Below are 16,065 nucleotides of genomic sequence, written 5' to 3' on the forward strand. Positions count from 1 at the left end.
GCCTCTGCCTCCCAAGTGCTGGGATTAAAGGCGTGCGCCACCACAGCCCGGCTTTGTTATACATAGTTCATACTGTGTTATGCACATGAAAATCACTAAAAGATATAAATATTTTCTCCACAAAATTTTAGTATATCAATTAATGTACTTGTTTAAAAAATTAATTTTTAAAAGTAATACCAGATATATTAAAGTATATAAGTAAATAAATTTTTTAAAATATTGCAGTCAAGACTCGATTTTGTAGTCAATAGCAGGGACACATTAGGTTTTATCTATGTTAGTTATTTAAGTTAAAATACTGAATAGGCAGTTGGCATCAGGCGGTGGAATAAAGGAGAGAAGTTTTGTAAAGACATCAATGTTTGAGATAAAAAGTAAGAAAAAGGTATTTAAACTTGGTGAGACAGATGATAAAAACAAGAGTCTATGTATTCAGACAGGAACAGACTCACACCCAAAATTTATCTCCTCAATGAAGTCAGTACTGATAGTCCAGTGTGGAAAGAATGCATAGATCTAGTAAATTAAAACTACAAGCGAATAAATTTAATTAAAGAGCACAGTCAAACACATGATAAGCTCAAATAATTTGTCCGGTAATTGAAGAACAGATCTATATTCACTAAATTGAAGATTACTAGAAATTTTAAAGGGATCAGATTTACAGTGATATTTCATGCAAATGCTGGATTGAAATATTCTTAACTGACATAAAAATCTTATTAGAAATGGAGAATAAGACAAATTTTGAAGACTTCAAGGAATCAGAAAATAAGTCAATAACTACACAAATATATTTTATGACACACATTGTTGTTTTGCACACATATACATAGGTAATATACACATACAGACACACATTCATATATATATATGTATATATGTGTGTGTGTGTGTGAGAGAGAGAGAGGGAGGGAGAGAGAGAGAGAGAGAGAGAGAGAGAGAGAGAGAGAGAGAGAGAGAGAGAGAGAGAGAGAGAGAGAGAATAGAGAGTTAGTCCTCTCTATTCACCATGTGGGTTCTGACATTGTAACCCAGGTCAGGTCATCAGGTTTGAACACAAGTGACTCTATCTGCCGGGTAATCTTTTTGGCCATGTGTTCAGTTTTTATGTACTATTGGATTAGGTGTGCTCATGATTTGCTGAGGGTATCTACTGCAGCTCTCATCAGTGATTACAGCATACAGCTTAATATTATTTATAATGTCTTTGACTTCTGTGAAAACTAGAGTAATATAAAATGGGAGCATTTAATTATTTCCTCTTTAATTCTCCTTAAGTCAAATAAAATACATTGATATAAATTTTTCATGTGTTTGATATAATTTATCACTTAAACTGTTTGATCTGTAGTTCTCAATTTTGGGGATGTTTTTAACTACTTTTCTTCTCTATGTTTCAGTTGAGGATTCCTGTACCTCTTTGATGCAGTCCTTACAGATTGTGTATGTATTAATGTATAGATTAATTTTGAACTGTGAATCTGACAGTAAGTTTTTCATAATTTTCCTGTTGTCTTATATCTGAGGCATCTATTGTAATGTTGCTTCATCTTTTCTGATTTTATTTGAAACATTTGTATATTCATTAACAACTTTTATCTTTTTATTTAGTCTGTATATATTTTCTTTTAAATTGCATGGTATAATATGAAGTGATTTTATTTCTTTTTTGTATTTAAACTAGAAACAAGTTTGTTTCATATGTTAATCCCAGCTCCCTTTCCTTTTCCTACTTTCCCTCCCCCCATTAACTCCCCAAATCCCCACCCAATCTCTACTTCACTCCCTAGGGAGATTGAGGCCCTCCATGGGGGGATCTTTAGAGAGTATTTTCATCCTTGGCAAGGCCTAGGCTGAGAGAGCATGCTCTCATGTGGGATGGGCTCCCAAAGTATGCCAGGGATGAATACTGATCCACTACCCAAGGTTCAATTGATTGCCATGGCCTCTTACCTGACACCCAAATTTAGGGGGTCTGGATCAGCTCCATGCTGGCCTCTTAGCCATCAGTCTGGGGTTCAAGAACTCTCCCTTATTCAGGTTAGCTATCTCTGTGGGTTTCACCAGCCAAGTCTTGACCCCTTTGCTCATCATTCTTCCCTCTCTGCAGCTGGGTTCCAGATCAGTTCAGTGTTTAGCTGTATCTTCTTCTGCTTCCATCAGCCACTGGTTGAAAGCTATAGCATGACATATAAGGTAGTCATCAAACTCATTATCAGAGAAGGGCATTTAATAAGGTATTCTCTCCACTATTGCTTAGTTTTCCAGTTGGTATCATCCTTATAGATCTCTGGAAATCTCAGTAATGCCATATCCCTCCTCAAACCTGTAATGACTCCCTCTATTTGGTATCTCTCATCCTGTCTTCCTCTGTTGTTCCCCTACTCAACCTTCCAGCTCCCTCATGTCCTCCTCTCCCCTCTTCTTCTCCCCCTCTCTTTTTTCCAGCTCCCTCTCCCCTCCCCCCATGCTCCCAATCTGCTCAGGAGATCCTGTCCATTCCCCTTCTCTGGGGTACCATGCATATCTCCCTTAGGGTCCTCCCTGTTTCCCAGACTCTCAGTCAGTAGGATTGTAGACTGGCACTCCCCTGATTCATAACTAAAATACATATACGAGTGCCTACATACCATGCTTGTCTTTTTGTGACTGGGTTACCCCACTCAGGATGTTTTCTTCTAGTTTTGTCCATTTGCCTGCAAATTTCAAGATTCCATTTTTTTTACTCCATTGTGTAAATACACATTTTCTCTATCCACTCTTCAGTTGAGGGGCATCTAGGTTGCTTTCAGGTTCTGGCTATTACAAATAATGCTGCTATGAGCATAGTGTAACAGATGTCCTTGTTGTGTGAATGTGCATCCTTTGGGCATATGCCTAAGAGTGGAATTGCTGGGTCTTGTGTTAGACTGATGTTTATTTAATTTTTACGTGTTTGACTCTTCGTCTGTGTACCACATTCATGCAGTGCCCACAGAGGTTAGAAGAGTGCCAGCAGGATAGTAATCATTTTAATACTATGCTCATTTTTACCATGTGATACATATTTGTTCCCCATTAGGGACTGTGACCTATCTATCCCCACATTAATGGATCAAATTTTGGTATCTGTTAGGGTTTATAACTTGTGAATGAGACCTTAAATACAATAAAATTCTAGTACCCTCATCTACCTTGTTCATATAGCTGCACTGAAATAGCAATGATAGGATAGGTATGATAGGAGATCAGACTGGGAAAGGCAGATTTATTCCTGGTTGCCTTTCTCAATCTGATCTCTCACATGTATCACTGCCACTTTAGTAAAACTTCACACCACTGACATAATGCGTTGTATTATACAAAATTTCCACAGGCTTCTTCATGGAGAAATAAATATCTCCAAGTTTATTCTATGGAGAAGGTACTGACCAGTATTTAAATAGCATAAGTAGCCACTAATCTTCCTATACATGTTATTGTGCTTTGTATTATTCCCTCTGATTTGTTTTATTATTATGACACAGGCTTTTGTATAGTTCAGCTCAGTTTTGAACATACTGTGAAGCCAAGGATAACCTGAAACCCCTTACTTTCTCGCCTCCAATTTCCCAAATGCTGAACTATCAGACATATCCTACCAATCCTAGCTTCCATCCATCACCTTTATAAACTATTTTTTAATATTAAACACTTACTTCAACTTTTATTTCTATTGAATTCTGTGCGACTTAAAATACTAGTGCTTTGACCTTCTTGGTTATAAGTGATAACTGAAAACCTAAATAACATAAGTTTTGCCAAACATTCATTATAACTACTCAGAGAATTTCAGAAATGTTGGGTGATATAGAATTGGAAAGTATCCTAAACCCCAAAACAAGCATTTCCAAGTTAGTTATGAGGGCATCAAAACCAGGAATTGTATATTTTATAAGTATAAGAAAGGGAAGTCATACATGTATCAGAACAATGTGACTGCCTAAAGAAGACCTGCATAATGTTAGTTGACCTGGCAACAAAGTTGGAATGTTATCTAACCAATCTGGTGTATTTTATAAGTAACTCTTTCAATCTAATAGAGTAGTATTAGGTATATTGATGATTTACTACGTTGAGAATGAAATTATCTGAGTCTGTGTATAGTTCAAAAATGCTTCCTTGACTGTTTCAGATGATCATCACTGGCTCAACATTCCACTCGTTGCCTGTGTGCTTATCTACCAGGACGATACAGCACTAATAGATTCTTATTACTAACCAGGGGGCAAAATGGCTTTCTCTCGGGCATTTTTGTGACTGTCGTAGCATTTTACAGTGATTGCCCAGAGCAAAGTGAAACAGTTGGGATATAATAGAGATGAAGTGAAACCTAAATGACAAGGCATGGTGCAAATGGATATTTTTATAAAAATTATTCAGTATAACTCTTTTCCACTGGATAATGATCTATTGAGAGGATATTTTAAAATTACAGTTTCATAGAATTGCAGGTCTTAAAGCTAAAAGGCAAAGTTGAATAATAATCTCTTGCAAACCACAGCTTCCAGGCAGGAGATGTATCATACTCCCAGTCCACACACTTGTTAATACCATCTTCTAAGATTACAAAGCAGAAAATTAATGTCAAATCCAATTTTTGACTTCTGATATAAAAATGCATTACACTGTCTTAATATGTTACAACACAATGTAAAGTTTAAGCCATTGTACTCATTTCAAATGCTTAATGGATGAAGCATCAGATGAATGTTGGTATCTTGTGACCAGTGACACCATGGAGATTTTGCAGAGAGAAAAGGACAGGAAAGAAGATATATCTATTACAAATAAAATCAGATATTTTTTCATGCAGAGAAATCTCTGCTTGATGACTTTAGTGATTTTTGAAGCTAGAAAATTATATTTTGGCCAACATCAAAATCTTATGTAGGATGTGGGTATCATCTGAAATAGCATCTCAATATTGCTCAAAGATTACATGGTTATTGAAGGTATCATTTGTGTGTTAGCAGAGATGCAAAATTGCTTTGTAAATAGGGTTTTAAAAAGTATCCCACAGAAAATAAAAAGAAAGAAAAGAACCTATGCCTTTAAATAAGACAATCAAATTGGTTTCAATATTTTCCTGTAGCTATAATAAAATACTCTGACAAAAACAATTCAAGGGGCAAGGGGCTCATTCTATCTCACAGTTCCAGGTTACAATCCATCATGATATAGAAATCACATCAGGAAGAGCATGAGGTGGCTGATCCATTTGTATCCACAATCAACATGCAGAGAGTGGCTGGCCTTTCTTCTACACTCACAGCATAAGGAATGACGCTTCTCGCAGTAGGCAGGATATTCTACTTCATTTAACCTAATGAAAATTCTTCCCATGGCTGTTTTGAGAGCTGCTTCCTACACAGGATTTTAAATCTCACCATATTCTTGTTGTTTATTTCCATTGTTTGTATTATAGTAATAACTTAAAACCTAACATCCTATATGAAATTAAGAATAAATAACTGAAACATGGAGGTACATATTTAACTGCCAATAATTATTTTCATTGTATGACTGAAAGCACAAAATTAGAGAAAATCTTCAAAAATTTTGTTGTTTAGCTGTTTGTGCAAAAGGCAGAGCTCTGTGAAATTTCAATATTCTATGTTAAACAAATAAACACTAGAGCGGGTTGGGATCAAAGGGTGAATCTTTAGCAACAGAACAAGTGTCATTTTCTTGTCCATTACTGAATAAATAAATTGGCAGGCTTCAAAGAATTCTTTGACAAGCAAAGTATGCTGGCTTTAGGCCAAAATGAAAAAAAAATTTTTGCAAAGTTTTTCTTCAGTGGCTGTCTGTTCAAATGCATGGCAGGAATGGAGGAGGGATTATAGAATGTGTCCTGGAAAATCTTTCAGGGTTTGCAAACCTGAGGTGCATTGTGCCATGTTCTATTCTCTCTGTCATATATTTTCATAAAAGTGAACTGAAGTTAAATAAATGTTTGAAATTGGCTTAAAGGAGCATAGAAGTCAAAAAAGTGAAAGCAGCAGGACATTCAAAGTGTATGAAAAGTTTTATAAGAGGCTTGGCTTTGCCAGGGACAGTTGACACTGTTTATTGCTATAGGAGACTCTGGTTTCTGTAGGCATGTAGCACAAGGACATACTCTGCTGGTGATAGGCTTATAAGTCATTAGTCAACCCTGAGACTGAGATGGACTCTGGACATTGTCTCCAAAGATAATATTACTATATTACTAACATACAAATTTCCTTTCCTAAGGTACACAAATAGCATGCCTCTTTCAGACTAACAAATCACCTCCACCCACATGAAAACCACAACTGCTTACTCATTGTCATAAAACACATTGGTTCAGGTCTCTGTTAATTGATCTCTGATATTAGGACACATGATTCGCTATTATCCTCCTTTTTTTTTTACAGCTGAGGAACCTAAAGTAGAAGCAGTCACAGATCTCTAAATTCATGCAGGGTGTTCTTGACTATAAATAGCTATATAGCAATCCTTTGAGCCATGCATGACTTTTAGTGTTCTGGTGAATCAGAGCGTGTAATGTGTCATGTGATATATGTCTCTGAGTTATGAAAACGTTTTTCTTTATTGTTGTTGTTGTTTTGGTTTGGTTGCTTAAAGGCAGTCATATAACCCACATTAATCTTCACTTCTCTGTAACTCGGGATGACTTTGCATTGTGATCCTCCTGACCCCATTCCAGAGTAATAGAATTACAGGCACAATGGTTTCCCCAAATGTCAGTCTGAGCTCTGTCTGGGGAAGTCTGTACTGTAGAAGAAATAAACCCACAATTATTAGAACTAATAATGCCTTATTTTTACACACTGAGAGCCCCAAATCAATACATATCTCTCTGTTGTACTATGCAGCATCTGAGCAGATCCAATACTCACCAGAGTTGTCTTAGTTTCATCTTCTTTATTTGAGTATTTTTTCAAGAATCTCAGGTTAAAAAAATTAAATGTTATCCCCATTTGTGTTGAAAATTACCTATATATTTCCACTTAGCTCAATGGAGCAAATACTTATGAGTACTCTACTTTCAAGTGTAGAAAATTTCTCTTCATTCATGGGGATGTTCAAAGACCAACTGCTGATGCCTTCAGCCACAAATAGCACCTAACTGTGTATGTGCTCTACAATAACTACACATGCATATAGAGATCTAATGTTTTCCACCTCATGCCACCACTTACCATATTCTGTGCCCTTAGCTTTTACAGTTTGATCAAAAGCAAAAAGCAATGTTTTTTTCACGTTTTTAATTTAAAGTAGAAACAACCTTGCTTCACATGTCAATCCCAGCTCCCTCTCACTCCTTTCCTCCCCTACCCTCCAATTTCACCAAACTCCCACCCAGTCCCAATTCCACTCCCAACGGAGGTTGAGGCCATTTATATGGGATCTCCAAAGTCTGTCATATCATCCAGGGCAGGGCCTAGGATCTCCCCTGTGTGTCTAGGCTGAGAAAGCATCCCTCCATGTGGTATGGGATCCCAAATTCCATTTGGATGCCAGGTATAAATACTGATCTACTCAAGGCCCCTTAGATTGCCTAGGCCTTCTCACTGACACCCACATTCAGGGGATCTGATTCCGTCCCATGCTGGCCTCTCAGCCATCAGTCTTGGGTCTATGAGCTCCCCATTGTTCAGGTCAGTTGTTTCTGTGGGTTTCTCCAGCCTGGTATTCACCCCTTTACTCATTGCTCCTCCCTCTCTGCAACAGGTTTCAGGAGTTAAGTTCAGTGTTTAGCTGTGGGTGTCTGCCTCTGCTTCCATCAACCATTGGATGGAGGCTCTAGGATGGCAGACAAGGTAGTCATCAGTCACATTATCGGATAAGGGCATTTAAGGTAGCCTCTCCACTATTGGTTAGATTGCCAGATGGTGTCATCCTTGTAGATCTCTGGAAATCTCACGAATTCCATATCTCTCCTCAAACCTAAAGTGGCCTACTCTGTTATGGTATCTCTCATCCTGCTCTCCTATATTTTTCCCTGACTCAACTTTCTTGCTCCCCCATGTCCTCCTCTCCCCTCCTCTTCAAAAATTGACCTTAGTTGCCACACAGCAGTTTTTCTTTCTTCTCATTGTAAAAGTCTTGACATTTTCACATGCTGCAACACTTTATTTTATATTTTCTCTTTTGATGTCAAGGTGGACAGCATTACTACTCTTCTATCTTGGAGCCATCAGGAATAATATCCATCATTTGAGCATAATTGGTGAAATGTTTGATCTTAGTTGGCTACTAAGGGACTTATGGGCAAGTAGTGTACATAGCATGGATACACTAATAAAGGATGAGTTACCTCCTATGCACTACCTTCTTTTAACCTACTGGGAGGTGATTCATCATATGGAATTTTTCCATTGAATAATTTTAAGTTGTTGATACAGACAAATGAAGAGGGAGTACTTTAGACATACAAAATGACTGTTTCCTTTCTGAAGTAGGGCTTCTGAGAGCTTTCCCTGGTTATAGGATTTCAACAAGAGCTTACTTATGTATTTAGTGTATTCTTGTTTGATGAGTTTCTATGCATAGACAATGATATCCTTTACAGTTTGAACCCAAACCTCTTTTCTTGCTTTCAGACTTCACTGTAAAACTTCAGGGTCTTCTCCTGTAGGCATCTCCCCCTTTGCCTTTTACACTCACAGATAGGTAGAAATCCCTGTTCTCAAATTAGAGTATCCAATTCAGCATGCCTCTTCGTTCCTGAAAAATAGCATTGTATTTGTATATTTTCTTTCTGGGTTTCTGGCATGTGTGCTAGTTGAGACAGATGGCATTATGATTATTTATAGTCTATCTGTAAAGCAAGACAGTAAACCCATCATAGATATTTTATATGTATTTATCATCTCATCTTATACTTAGCTCCACAACTACGAAAATTAGTAAACCTTTTTTGGAATAACTAACAAGCAAAATATATTATATGCAAAGTCCTAATACTATGTTAGAGAGACAAATGTCAGTCCAGCAAAGTAAAACATACTAATTCTGGAATCATTTGGATTCTCATAAAATCTATCTGTTCCTGATTCTGAAAGTGAAAAATAATTCCATTAATGAATTTGTCATATTTAACTTATTTTGGGTTACTTAATTGGTAGACTATATTTGTCATAACTATAAACCTGCCTTTGTTATCAACAAGTTGTACTTCTGATCCTCGGTTGAATGGTAGAAATGTAGGCAGGTCTTGTTGATGCTGTCAAAGTTTCTGTGAGTCTACACGTGCAACAGCCCCTTTGTTTCTGGAAAATACTGTTTCCTTAGAGATGTCCAACATCTCTTGTTGTTATAATCTTCCCACCTTCTCTTCTACATAGACCTTTGACTTTGGGGGGAGAGGTTTGATAAAGACAGTTTAGGTCAGAATTTTCCATGCTCCATGATCTCTCACTTCTCTGCACATTGCCTCATTATGGATCTTGTGTCAATTACCACCTACTTCAAGAAGAGACTTCTCTGTTGAAGGCTGAGTGAGACCTAATCTACGGGTATAGACACACAAGATCCAGCTATGAAACTGTAGTGAATATATCCAAAGAACTCTTTATCTTACTACAGAGATACTTGCTCATGTTTCCAGATCCACCCAACTCTCTAATCACCCACCTTCAAGTTCTTTCTCAAACAGTAACAGCAACCAACGACACAAAAAATAACCCCACAAAATGAGGGGAAAAACATAAAAGCACACACAACTTAAGGTAAATTATCCTGCCATGCTTAATCTTCCTTTTAAGACACAAATAAAAGCTTTAGCACAACTTCAAAGTAAGTACCCTCATCCCAAGGAACAATGAATAAACACTTTAATGTTTGATCAAGCCCAAGAAGCACACAGAACAGTTAGTTTACAAACTAAATGTAATGAATTACTTCTGTCTTTGAAACATTTTGTAGTATAGTTTGTCTTGAAATACAATTTGTGTGCATCCCAAAAATATTTATAGTAAGTACTGTGCCATTTAGGTTTTGTCTATTTGACACCAAGCTAGATACATTGGAAAGGGGGAGTCTCAAATAAGAAATATTCAACATTATATTGGGCCATGGACATGTTTGTGGGGCATTTTATTGTTTAAAGTTTGATGTGGGAGGCCAAGTTCACTGGGGACCATTCTGTCCCAGGGTAAGTAGTCCTCAGAGATATGAGAAATGTATCTGAACATGGGTCCAAAATCAAGCCTGTAAACAGCTTTCCTCAATGGTTTATTTCCTGCCCCCTTTATTATGTTGCTGCTTTGAATTTCCTCAATAATTTATTGTGATTCGGCCATTTCAGAAAATAGACACATTTGTTCCCAACTTGCTTTAAGTCATGGCGTTTATCACGACTTAGTAAACCAGGTCATACTGGTCATATTAACAGTATGCACAGATGATTCTCCATGGTTAAAATCACCTATATATTGAAGGTTCATTGTCTAGAGAACTTCTGTAGTCAAGGTCAAAATATTATATAAAAACCTTTTCAGGGGATGAGGCACAAAAATATAAATAACAACAAAAACAGAACAATACATTTAGAAAAAATGTTATATTTGATAAAGTTGAAAGGACTGAGAGTAGAACCCATACATCATATATGACATTTATCAGAAAATATTAATAAAACTGGTGTTTAACATTTCTAAATGTAAACCCATAGATTATAAACTCAGAAATAACCTTTTAGTACATAACATCTGAAGGGACTTCTTTTGTTACCACTATCAATGTAATTTACCCTCGAGGTTTTTCTATGTTGTTCTACACTTTTACTGAGATTTTAAACATGATTGAAAATTGACTGCTCCTAAATTTTGTTCTGACCTAAAACCTTTCAGTTTTATCAAATTCTTTGCATTTATGCATTTCTAATGTTTTATTCATACAGAATTAATTACTTATTCTGAATGAATCTTGGGACCTTTCTAAACTTCAAAGTTTTGTGTTTAAATACATGTACTGTACATCCTCAGACCTAAGACAGATACTGCTTATGGTTCCCTGCAGACCCTTATGTGACCAATACTTGTCTTACTTGAAAGCTTGCAGTCAAGATTGCATCAATCACATAGCCATAGCCCTAATATAATACATATGGGTTTATTGAAATGCTGTTGTACTCTTACACAGTTTCTAGTTTTTCTTGTTATCTCATATACAGGAAGAATATATTGTATATTTTTTAAATTATGCATGACAAGGAATACCATCTAGACATGAATCTAAAAACTGTAATTATACAGTGTGCCTTACATTTTCTTTGTCACCATTTCCTTTTCCTGTGAGAGAACCTAAATTATGTGAAGTTAATCTGGTATTCAGTCCATTTTTAAAATAGCCATCATGTTGAAGTAATCATCTGTGGAGGACTAACATTTAAGGAGCCTTGCTGTATCCCTTTTTAAGATTACAGCTTCTATACTGTGAACAAATATATTTAGATGGAGACTAAAGTGCTCTCTGCACAGTTTATGATTTGTATAGTTAGTATGCATTTAATTTCTGATAAAATGCCCAAAAGGGAAATATTGAAGACTATTAATAATTGCTAATAAATAGTCAGAATAGAAACTGCTTAGGTAGGGCAGAAGGAGACTCTGTTGCCAGGAGATAAATTTACGTAAAGGATTTATGATTCTTTTCTCAGGAAATATTGTAAGCAGACTTTTTTAATTTTAGAAAGACAAAAATAGAAGACATATTTCTCATATTTATCAATAGTAATTTTATATAAAATTTCCATAAATATTGAATGCAAGAACATGAAGTAACATATCAATTATTCCCTGTATTGTTGATTTCTTATAGATAATTTCCCATTGATTCAGTAAATTTATGTTAAAAGATTATTGTAAAGCTCTTTCTCAATTAATATATAACAGACAAAGTTATATAGTATACAAGACTATCATCACCAGAGAAATACTGTAAGAAGATACATAGTTCTTTTGGTGATAAAACTATTCTCTCATCATTTTTAATGAAATGAATAATATTTGAAATTAGTATAAATAAATGGAAGGGTTTTTATTTTATTTTTGTACAGAAGAATAGCATTTGTAATAAATTCAATATTGCCTTGACAATACATACTATGATTGCCTTCTGAAGATCACAGGAAAATTCTGAAGACTGGAGTAATTACATGAACAATGGTGAATATACATTGCCAACAGGATGTGCATGTCAAGATTCTGAACCCAATGCAGGAATAACAATTTACAAGGCCAACCTTCTACAAGAACTAATCAGCACAATACAAATCAAGACTGTTCCTCTCTGAAGACTACTATATTATGTAGTATGGTTAAGTAAGAAATTTTTTTTGGTTTTTCGAGACAGGGTTTCTCTGTAGCTTTGGAGGCTGTCCTGGAACTCACTTTGTAGACCAGGCTGACCTCGAACTTACAGAGATCCGCCTGCCTCTGCCTCCTGAGCGCTGGGATTAAAGGCGTGCGCCACCAACACCCAGCTAAGTAAGATTTCAAAGCACATAGTTGTATTTACTTTGATCTGGAGAAGAAGGGAGACAAGAGGTACTATGAGGGGAGTCTGGGAGTGAAACATGAGGAATGGAGGGAGGAGAGGTTGGGGTTGAACTGTGAGGGTTGGGGCGTGGAGGCTGTAGTCTGTATGTATTGAATAAGAGAAGAATAAATATGAAAAAAGGAAAAATCTTTTTTTAGGTTTATGCTTAAGGGAGTGGGGACAGGGTGGGACAGGGGAGGTTGAGGGGGGCTGTGGGGGTGGTTCAGGAGGAGGGGAGGGAGAGGGAGCTGGGACTGACATGTGAAGCAAGCTTGTTTTCTAATTTTAAAAAACATAATAATAATAAAAATACTTTTTTAATAAAACATAAAAGTCTTTCAAAACTATTCCCTTTCCCTGAAAAAGAAATGCTAAATTCTTGCATTCACACAATGATCACCCAAAGCCATCATTGAGGTTTGTAGGTTGAATGTTTTGAAGAACAGCCTAAGGTGTTATGCTGTTAGGAAGTGAAATACCAGTCTTAACATCACATCAATGTTCCTAGTAGGCTAGTGACTCCTGAGGGTTGAAGACACTCCTTCATCTTACAACATCATCACCATCAAAGGGGCGTTGACACCTGGATGTCCTATATGGAGCCTCCAGGGACACATTGCTCATGGTGGCTGTGCACCCCAGGTGAGGAACCCTGAGACAAGAGAAATGAAAAATTTCCAGAAGATCTGTACAAAACCTTGTATTCTACCCAGAAAGTGAATCAACTTTATCATACTGAAGAAAAGAGAACATTTCATGCTGTTTAGGAAAGATTTTTAAACTTACAAACCTGTTCACTGTATCTTGAGAAGATAGGTTGGGAGAAAGGGAAATCATTTTCAACCATGAGGCTTGCAACAAGGCAATGGAGATTTGTAAGCTTTAACTCAGCAATATTATTTCCTTTTGACATATTTAATTCTTGCATCCCTCTTTTTACTCTCTATTATATGTTCAGTGAGGATTAAGTTTCTGTTCAAGGACTTTCATTTTCTTCCACTAATTCTCTAACTAAGCAATTGTTCATTCAACTTAAAATCAATAAGTTATTCAACACTAGAGTTTATATGAAAACGCTAACCTTCTTATGTTTTTCCTTTAACTCAGAACAAAATAATAATATTTACTTCCACCAGCCCAACATTTTCGCAGAAGAGTCAAATGAAATATCACACCCTTCAGATGCTCCCCTAGGATGATTGCAACTAAAACTGAAAGAAAATCTCCCTTTGTCAAGATAATATGACACCTGTGTTTTAATTCTACAACACTTCCAAAGTTTTGCTTTGTTTGGCATCTGTCAGAACGGCTGAACTCCTAACTCATAGAGTGTTAGTTTTTGAAAGAGTGAATCTTCTCAGTCTTCAGATATCCTATACCCCACAATACCTTTCAAGCTCCCTGCTCAAAAGTGGGAGCCACATATTAATTTATATGTGTATCTTCAGCATTTGATGTTTGCATTGTAGCTAGGCTTTGGTTTGTGATGCAAATTATAGAATTACCAAATAGTTACATCATTTATCCTGTTTTTCAATGTGATTCTATTTTGCAGGAGAGAATGTGTATATGTGTGTGTGTGTGTGTGTGTGTGTGTAAGAGAGAGAGAGACAGAGAGAGACAGACAAACACAAACAGACAGACAAGCAGATTCAATACAGCTGGAGGGAAAGTATCTTGATTTTTTTTGTGTTGCCTAAACTTAGTCCCATTACTGTGTACTCTAAGACAGAATTCAGTGATTCTGCTTCCAAATTCCCCTTTTATTACTCTTCAGTCACAGTTTAAAGTCAAGGATATTGACTCAACATATCACAAATGGACTAAGTAAGATAAGAGGAAAAAATAAAAGGGATATAAACAGGAAAAGAACTCAAAGTGTAGAAGTAAAGTTTGTGAAGTCAGAGACCCTAAAGATGCTATATACAAAAATCAGTGAAGTATAATCAGGATTCCTATATACCAGGGACACACATGCTGAGAACGTGATCAGGGAATTAATCTAATCCACAAAAGCCAGAAGAAACAAAACAGAAAGCTTGAAAAGAATGGGAGTAATATTACCAAGGAAATGAAATATTTACAATGAAAACGTTAAGAAACTGAAAAAAGAAATTGAGGAAGACATCAGAAGACAGAAAGACATCACATGCTAAATATCTGAGAAAACTGATTATGTGAACAAGCCCTTCTGTTGAAAAGCAACCTAGAGATGAAATACAATACCATTCAAATATCAAGGTCTTTCTTTACAAACACAAATTAGACAAACTAAAAGGTTTATATAGATACACAAAGGGCAATGGACAACCAAAGTAATCCCAACTGAGAAGAGTGTATCACCACACTTTACTTCGACCTATACTCTACAGATTTAATAACAAAAACAACATAGTACCGGCACAAAAGCAAATATCTACACGAAAGACATAGAGTTCTGCACCCAGGTGGTATTCCACACAGACAGTTATGTGAGTTTGAAAATGGTGCTAAAAATATAGGTTGGAGAAAAGATAACCACTTTGATAACATATATTTATCCTATACATTTCTAATATATAAACATAAAACATTTTATCATATATATTAAAAATAAATATATAATTTCCCTTTTATGTTTTAGATTACATTATAAATATATTCATATCATTTCCCTTATGCCTTTTCTCCCTTCAACCTCACCTTGATATCTTTCTATTTAATGCCCCCTTTATTTCATTAGTTGTTATTATGTGCATATATATAAATTTATATATGTATATGTTCAAAATGACCAATATTGTCACAAAATTTGATACATGACAGAATGAATATTTCACAAAATGTCCATTTACAACAAATAGTACAAATTCAAAGCTAAACCTCAGAAGAATATTATTTTATTATCATTTTGCAGTAAGTAATACCAATCATACAATATTAAGTTTTCTGATAAAATTATTTCAATTTTTCCACTTAATTCAAGGCTAAATATTGGCTTATCCACTACAGACTTCATCGTGTTGAGTTATCATGCTCATCCTCCTACTACCTCAGTGTCTTTATCCTGAAAATGTGCTGATTTCTCAGAAGAGTTTTTTTTATTTGTTCATTTTGTTGTTGTTTTGTTTTGTCTTGCTTTTACAGTTATTGGGCGGGTTATGAGAATCTGTCACATAATTTTTCACATGACATATTGTTTTATCAATTTGTATATATTTACGATGCTTGAACTCAAAGAATATTTCTAACTTAGTCGCAAAATTCAATCTTTTTAAAGTGCTGTTGAATGGGGTTTGTGAAAGGGCTTGGATATTCTTTTGTGTCTGTGTCACCATAGAGACTGAATCTAGGAAATTGTGTATTCAAATGTAAAAGACTGAAACTAGATCCTGGTTTATCAACTGTACATTACCATCATTCCATTATCCAAAGTGCTAGAGTGATGGTCCAAAAGTAAAGAATTTCTTCTTCAGATAGCCTGAGTGTCCCAGAGTTGATGTAGTAGCTCAAAACTATCTGTAA

At 35.8% G+C, this 16,065-nt stretch overlaps 1 long non-coding RNA gene across 1 annotated transcript in view; it reads left to right on the forward strand.

Annotated features, from left to right (window-relative positions):
- LOC110343375 overlaps positions 1-12,708 on the forward strand; it is a 62,681-nt gene extending 49,973 nt beyond the window's left edge. The window contains exon 4 of the long non-coding RNA XR_002385643.1: positions 12,145-12,708. This is a non-coding gene — a long non-coding RNA (uncharacterized LOC110343375). The remainder of the gene's footprint in view (positions 1-12,144) is intronic.
- The last annotated feature ends 3,357 nt before the right edge of the window (positions 12,709-16,065 follow it).

This window comes from Mesocricetus auratus, unplaced genomic scaffold (genome assembly GCF_017639785.1).
Source record: "Mesocricetus auratus isolate SY011 unplaced genomic scaffold, BCM_Maur_2.0 Super-Scaffold_100694, whole genome shotgun sequence".
Lineage (NCBI taxonomy): Eukaryota > Metazoa > Chordata > Mammalia > Rodentia > Cricetidae > Mesocricetus > Mesocricetus auratus.